We start from the raw sequence: 7,021 nt of genomic DNA, 5'->3' as shown, positions 1-7,021 counted from the left end.
CTAGAATCTTGCTATACCAATGAAAGGAGATCCTTTAAGACAAAGCCTATGGTTTTTACGTTACCTGTTTCATAATTTAGACCAATGTTATACTTTCATTTAAATGATTAGTTGTTGGTTGCTTAACGTTAAGTGGCAAATATTTCATGCATGTCCAAGACAAGAACAATTTAACTTTAAATACAATAGATATCTCCTGTAGTAGAGCCGCCCAGCAAATTTGGACTGCCACTGGAAAATGTGCGTATATTTGAAAGGGACAGAAACCTGGCCTGGCAAAAGGCAACCTACTCACCCCCGAAGATTTATTAAAAGGGTTATTAACGTGCAGAGGGCGTGGCGTTCTCCCTACACGAGGCTTCAGATTTAACGACCCCATTCCGAACTGACTTGGCTGCGTACTTGTACATCACGCACAGCCAAGCGAATCCCCGTTATAGCAAGGGTTTTGCTGCGAGTCGGAAGAAGACCCTGGAGAGGGGGGGGGGGTCCACTTACACTTGAAAATTATCGAGTACATTTGAAGTTAAACTCATAGTTTCCATTGGATTGTATGCTATTTGAGGAGTATAAATCACCAAACAGATGCTTACTTCCGAAACAAAAGTTTTAGTGAATTGTAATCTGCAAGGAGGTAAAATAGTCTACTAGGTGTTCTCCTGGGTTTTTTTTCAGTAAAAAAAAAGGGTTGGACAAATTGATATTTGCAACCCACAGCAAGTGCTCATAGAAGATGTGGTGTGATTGCCAACGAGAGGACTCTCCTCCAGAGACAAGACGACTTAGAAGTTAACAACAATAGGCCACCGAACGAAGCGCCTTCAATAATGAGGAAAATCCATTTCATATAGAAAGTCATAAAAGGCTCTAAAATGAAATGTAAAACAATTCAAAGGTTAAAACCATTGACTGCATTCCTGTACAAGACAAGAAACCAAAAACTATCATGATACACAGCAACAAACAACAACTACTGGATTACAGTCTCCTGATCACGTGTGACAGGCACATACAGAATGTAGCGAGGTGAATCGTTGAAATAAACAATACTATTATTAATTAGTTCGTTGTATGAAATAGATCACTATGCGATTAGATATTTGTCCTTTTTTATGTTAGTAAGCAAATGTAAATATGTTATGCTATTTCACGACAAAAGGACTTCAAGGGAAGTTCCATAAATTGAACAATGGGAAATACGTTGAACAGATTCCATTTTATTGATGAAATATTATCCCGATATCTTTTTAAACAATTTGAGACATAGCATCAGAATTATTTCGAAAAACATTCTTTTTCAGTGATTATTATAAGTAAGCATTTTGATGTACTCAATCAGATTGTTCATTTTTATCAACATTTGTTGAAGTTGCGAAGTCCAGGTAAAAAGGTCCGTGGAAAATTTGCACTTCTCAAACAATCCAAGAACTCCTTGTCGCAGTTGCAGTTTTTGTAATCGCAAGATCCAGGACTATCTGTAAATAAATAAAAAAAATAACATGTAATAAAACCGCTGGTTGTCAATTATATAAAAAGCAAAATGTGTGTGCGTCCGTGAAAATATAAGAATACATTAGAAAAAAAAAAAAGAAGAAAAATGAAACACAACTTATTAATTGAATACGTCAGAAGCACTTTTCACGATTTACCTTCATCAGGAACACTCAATGCCGAATATTTGAAAGCCAGGGATCTATCAGAACCGAAACAGTTGAAGAGCTATATGACCAAACAGAACTTAAAAAAGCTAAATCCATCTAGAGTCACCTTTGCCTGAGGGAGTTGAAACCTCAGTTTCTTTATAAAATTAAAAAATTATAAACGGACTATATAAGAAAGGTTAGGTATACATCATGTCATTACCGAAGTACTGACTACTGCGCTGATGATACTCTCAGGGACTGATAGTCCAACAGCAGCGGTAACTAAGATGTTCCCTAAGCTTGGCCTTTATTCCCGGATCCTGGATTGACGATTGAGTATGATAGAGACAACAATACAAGTAATTCTCATCGCGATGTTGTGACGATAAGGTGGGAGCTTGACAGGGCCAACATTTTTCAAATTCAATGGTCCGTTTCGCTAGGAAAACACAAAAGACTGGAGCATCTGACCCATATACACATCAGTGTATTTAGAATCTAACAGTATACTAATTTTCATGTAGATACGATACAACATATAGGAACAGTAGCAATGACAAGGTCGGTGCTGGAAAAGGTCAAAATGTCTTTGTTGAAAGGGTCATTACTATACAAAAACCCTAAAATATGTACATCTGCATATAAGGATCATACGACGTTTTCAGTTTCACAAAGATACGATAAACTACGTAGAAGGAGTTGCGATGACATGGTCGGTTCTGGAATGTGTATCAATTTCAATAGTGAAAAGGGGTTATTCTTGATAAACTCAACATAATAAAAAATAGTAATGTTTTCAAATATGACAGTTGTTATCCTTTCGTTTGATGTGTTTGAGCTTTTGATTTTGCCATTTGATTAGGGACTTTCCATTTTGAATTTTCCTCGGAGTTCGGTATTTTTGTTATTTTACTTTTTTCAAATGATGATCAATTTTCTATAAAGTTTAAAGTAAATTAAACACAGGATAAAGACGTTGGGCCGGAAGGACAAGCAGACAGACAGGCTGATTCCTATATTCCTAATCTTTGTTTCAGGGATAAACTAATAAAAAAAAAGAGCTTGGACCAGCACAGCATGACTTATCTACAGAAAAATGGTTATTTTTGACGATAGCCGTTTATTGTGATCAATCTTAATTGTACAGCCAGTATTATCACTTTCAAATTGATAATTATTGATCCAGAAACTATTTAACATATTTAAGTGAATATACGAGCCATTAAGGGTCCATTCATTTTTCTTAATTTTTTTTTCAAACTTTTTTTTGAATTATTTATCGATTTTCCCCATTATTCACTATTATTTATTTTCTAACACCCCATTATTCTTTATTCTTCATTTTTGTGCTTATTTTTCTCTATTCTTTAGTTTTTGGCCTGTATCATGTTTATTCTGCACTGTTTGTCCATTCTTTTCTATTCTGCAAACCCAATCCAAACTCTCAAATATTTAACATAGGCAAAGGGTGGTGGTTTATTAGACTACTTACTAGTGCATCGGATTGACAAACTGGTCCATTCGTAGCTGTAATCGTCTAGGTGAATACCGCTACACCCATCTCTACTATTCTGATCATAACATCTATCATGTACCATACAACATCTACAAAAAAAGAGTCGAAGATACCAAAGGGACATTCAAACTAACTAGTCGAATACAAACTGACAATGCCATGGCAAAAAATACAAATCAACAAAAAGACAAACAATACTCAAAACACAAGATAGACACAAGACTTAGCAACACTACAAAGAATTGTCATGAGTAGTTTGAAAACTAAAAGACTAAGTGTGTTGAAGGTGTAATAGTTTTTTTTGAAAAAGGAGTATATATACCAGCGTCTATAAAAATGAGTAGTTTCCAATTGGTAAAAATTGAACCAACAAATCTCCATTTAAAGTTGTCAAATAGTTGTAAGATAATGATAAGCATAAATATGAAATATGAGAAAATGTGGTATAATTGCCAATGGATCAGCTCTCCACCAGAGACCAAATGACATATTAAAGACTATTTCTAGCAATTTTCAGAGCTTTCTGATTTTGAAGTTTGGCAAATTCAACATGTGTAATTAAATTAAGATTGGCACTTTTGATGTATAATTCAAAATGATCCTCGCCATCATATTTTAGGTAACCATTAAGTGATACATTTTAGCAATTTTCCTTTACTTTTTTAAGTAACATCTGTAATAACTTTTTTTATGTTTCACTTTTGACCCGCAAGTCCGAAACTGGAAAAGGTCGATGCGAGACCAAAGTGTTCAAGTAAAGTGTAGCCTTAAAACAGCTTTTTAGTTAAATAAGTGAAAAGTGATGAAAAAAAATATTAAGCATGTGGCGTGTTGCTTTTCTAAATGAAAAATGGGTTGTCATTATCCGTATCCTAAATAAATAATAGATTAGCGTCCCCGGTTGAATTTCTTTTGTAAAGGGAATGTTGTTAACCAATATAAACGTCTGGGTAAACTTTTAAAAATATTGCAAATAATTCTTCGTTTTCTAAAAACTCATGTACGAAATACATACCTTGCGACTAATAAATTAAAATGCTTATTAAGCATATTATATAGGTCACCAATCATTTTCACTTTCGCATGACGCAATTTTCTTTTGATAAAATAGCTAAAGATTATGACCATGGCTCACCTATCAATGTTGTCTTGAGGAGTTTCGCTTCCGCCCACTCCACACCAACATCCATAGTCTCGAAGATAATTTCCAAATGTATAACCCATGTCAAACAAATGGCTGATCTGTCTGAACATATTCAAGAAGGATCTTTTGGTCCTATTAGCTTGTCCTTCAAATGAATTATACAGACAATAGGTATGTCTTTAAGAAATCACGTTTGTTATATTGATATCTTTTAAAGCATTTAAAAAACTACGATTTTTGTTCATAACCATGAAAACAATGAACACGATTAACATGTGTTACAATCTACATTTGTATATCTTTCGTTCGTTGGTATACATCGGACCGTTGGTGTTCTCGTTTGAATTGCTTTACATTTTTCCCTGTCGGGGCCTCTTATAACTTACTATACGCTATATATTTTTTTGACATTGTGGAAGACCGTATGTTGACCTATAGTTTCTAACATCTACGTCATTTTGTCTTTGGTGGATAGTTGTCTCATTGGCAATACCACATCTCCTTATTTTTATAAAGAAAACAAATGATATTATTTCTGTGAGCATATCACGTGTTTCTTGAATATTCTTCATTAGGTATGATCTAACCAAAAGTTAAGAAAGCAAAAAACAAAGAGTAACTAGAACCTTTAAAGGCATCTAATAAAAGGGGGCCAAATACAACGGGCATAACATCTTTGACCAAATTGAGGGAGATGTAACCTTAGTTAAAGGATAATTATATAGAAAATTTAAAACATAATATATCATTTAGATTATGTCTTAACTGAATCAATAATAAGTAAACTTGTTGTGGATTTTTGGTTGTTTTGTAACATCTAAGTCATTTGAATGATCAAACTGTAAAAAATGCTTCAAATGAAAATAAAATGCAACCTCTTTGTTTCATATGGAACCAATAATTACCAATTTATTTAGATAGCATACAGTATTAAAATCCTTTGACATAACGCACAGTAAATGGAACAACGAAACAAGTATAAAACATATGACTCATTTTAATGCTTGTGATTACTAGTTGTAACAATGAGTACAAAATTCTAATTCAATGGTATTACTAGCTTTTCCAATTTCATTTAAACAACTTAAATAAGTAAAGTAAATTTAATGACAATAAATAACACATACCTGTAGAGATGGTCATTAGTAAGATGCATACAAATGCTCTGAAAACGAACCTTCCTCGTACATTCTGGAAAAAAGTTGAGACAAAGTTACATTTAATTCAAAAATTATTTCTATGTTCTACATGCATCTACTAAGTCTTATTTCATTGGTGAACGCTTATAAACGAATACACAAGGTTCATAACGTCACGTTTAAAAATGTCTACACATGCAAAATAAATCTGTAAGTGTGCATCTGGATATAACTTGTAGTACATTTTATTGGAATTAAAAGTAATAAAGATATTAGTTGACGTGTTAACTCGCGATCGTGTGTACACAATTTCTTGCTTCTAACCAAACAAAAGCATTAGAGAGAGAGAAAAAGAAAGAGACATGAAATAATTTGTTGAAGCTAGATGGTTTGTTGTTTGCTTAACGTCCAGATTGAAATCTTTCATGCATATCCTGTGCGAGGACAGGTACATTAAATCATGTTTCAAATAACTTTATGTTCTGCAAACTGCAATTGCAAGGGAAAAAGAGGACATGTTGTATATATGAAAAAAAAATTAGCCTTGAGACGACCACCTATACATTGTACCCCTTAAAACAGTGTTGGTAAAAGTTAAGTGCGAACAGATTGATATTCTCTCCTAGCACCAGACATCAGAATTTAAAGGCTCCTTTCGACTAGACGTGGCTGCGTATTTATACATCTTGCACAACCAAACAGGACTTTTTTCAGCATAGATAATACTACTAGAAGTGAGTTCATATGACCAATATTCTATACTCCAGTCAACCCTTAGGGTCATTAATAAATTTGGTTGAGGGTTTGTGTGATAAGGTTAGTTCCCTAAAATATTTTCATTTGTAAAAGCATAAGCGAAAAACGTTTTCAGTCCGTCGTTTTAATTGCAACTATGTAACTACATAAAACAAAAAAAAATACCCCTTCTATCTTTATGAAATAAAAATCGGCAAGAGGTGCAATTATCTTAGAGTTATTGTAAAATAATCTAATTTTGACCTCTTTTTAAATAAGTATCTGTGGTTCTATGTAAAAAATATTATTGTGACAGTCATATTACTGTTTTAATAATACATGTCTTTGGTGGAGAATTTCTCATAACACATCTTCTTACATGATGATTATAAAGAAAACTTGAAATGAGGCATCAATCAAATTCACAGAGACATTCTGATATTAGTTAATACATGTACTTACCATTGTTTTGATAACTGAAGACAGCTGCGTTTATTTATTATCTTTAAAATCAACACTGTATTCGTTACTTATACAAAGTATTCAGGACAGTCCTGCTTCCGAAATATTTTATTCTTTTTCCGAAACAAATTAAACATGTTTTATTACCGGTTGTGTATCCGTTCTGGCATAAGTGGTTTGTAGTTTTTGTCTGAGATCAAGAACATCTTAAATAATTCTTTTTGTCCTTGTTGACATTTTATAACTAACAGAAATAAAAATGTGATTTATTTTTACCACTCGTCATTCCCGAGCTAAACCTTGTATTAAGCATATACAGGGGTCCTAATTTTGGGGTGTATTCAGATAAAAAGGTCTTCAATCTGTTTTCTTCCCGCTATTC

At 33.3% G+C, this 7,021-nt stretch overlaps 1 long non-coding RNA gene across 1 annotated transcript; it reads right to left on the bottom strand.

Annotated features, from left to right (window-relative positions):
* Positions 1-1,213: 1,213 nt before the first annotated feature.
* LOC127711724 (uncharacterized) lies at positions 1,214-6,742 on the bottom strand. The gene is made up of 5 exons (XR_007986866.1): positions 6,640-6,742; positions 5,431-5,494; positions 4,295-4,448; positions 3,136-3,248; positions 1,214-1,475 (listed from the first exon to the last, which is right to left on the bottom strand). It is a non-coding gene; the product is annotated as an uncharacterized LOC127711724 (long non-coding RNA).
* Between the last annotated feature and the right edge of the window lie 279 nt (positions 6,743-7,021).

This window comes from Mytilus californianus, unplaced genomic scaffold, assembly GCF_021869535.1.
Source record: "Mytilus californianus isolate M0D057914Y unplaced genomic scaffold, xbMytCali1.0.p SCAF_8, whole genome shotgun sequence".
Lineage (NCBI taxonomy): Eukaryota > Metazoa > Mollusca > Bivalvia > Mytilida > Mytilidae > Mytilus > Mytilus californianus.
This window is presented reverse-complemented; position numbering and strand designations above follow the sequence as displayed.